This window comes from Microcebus murinus, chromosome X (assembly GCF_040939455.1).
Source record: "Microcebus murinus isolate Inina chromosome X, M.murinus_Inina_mat1.0, whole genome shotgun sequence".
NCBI classification, from domain to species: Eukaryota; Metazoa; Chordata; class Mammalia; order Primates; family Cheirogaleidae; genus Microcebus; species Microcebus murinus.
This window is the reverse complement of record NC_134136.1, coordinates 64890273-64891512: the sequence shown is the minus strand read 5'-3', so window position 1 is coordinate 64891512 and position 1240 is coordinate 64890273.

Sequence of the window (1240 nt, the reverse complement as noted above, 5' to 3'; positions counted from 1 at the left end):
TTATCATTGTTTGGTGACAAGAATGTTTAAAATCTGCTCTCTTAGCAAATTTCAAGTATACAATACAATATTATTAACTGTAGCCATCATGCAGTACATTAGCTCTCCAGAGCTTATTCTTCTTGTGTAACTGAAACTTTGTACCTTTTTAACATAGCCCCATTCCCTCTCTCACCTCCACCTCTAGCATATAGTAACTACTATTCTACTTTCTACTTCTATGAGTTCAACATTTTTAGATTCCACGTATAAGTGAAACCATGCAGTATTTGTCTTTCTGTGTCTAGCTTTTTTCACTTAGCATAGTGTTCTCCAGGTTCATCCATGTTGTCACAAATGAAAGAATTTCCTTCTTTTTTAAGGCCAAGTAGTATTCCATTGTGTGTGTGTGTGTTGCATTTTCTTTATCCATTTATCTATCAATGGATACTTAGATGGATATCATATCTTGGCTATTATGAAAAGTGCTGTAATGACATGAAAGTGCAGATAACTCTTCAACATACTGATTTCATTTCTTTTGGATATATACCAAGAAGTGGAATTACTGAATCATATGGTAGAATTATTTCTAATTTGTTAAGGAATATTCATATTGTTTTCCATAATGGCTGTACCAATTTACATTCCCACCAAAAGTGTACAATTGTTCCCTTTTCTCATGGTCAAGACTTGTCATTTTTTGTCTTTCTGATAGAAGCTATTCTAACAGGTATGAAGTGATATCTCATTGTGGTTTTAATGTACATTTCCCAGATGGTTAGTGATGCTGAGCATGTTTTCATATATCTATTGGCCATTTCTATGTCTTCTTTTCAGAAACATCTATTCAGGTCCTTTGCCCACTTTTTAATCAGGTTATTTGTTTTCTTGCTATTGAGTTGTTTGCATTCCTTATGTATTTTGGATATTAACCCCTTATCAGATGTAAGGCTTGCAAATATTTTCTCTTATCATTAATCTCATCTTAAAGATGAAGGAACTGAGGCCCAGGGAGGTTAAATGACTTTTCCAAGTTCCTACAGTTCCTAAGTAGCAAAGCTAGAATTCAAACCCATATTGACCTGATTCTGAAGACTACATATTTAGCCATGATACTATATTACCCCTTCTACATTATAGTGCCTCCTAACTGCATTCAACAGTCAAAATCACTATAGAATACCCAGTATTTATCCTGGAAAAGAAATATGAAACAAAATGACTTCCCTAAAGTCTCACTCAAGCATGCCTTTATCGA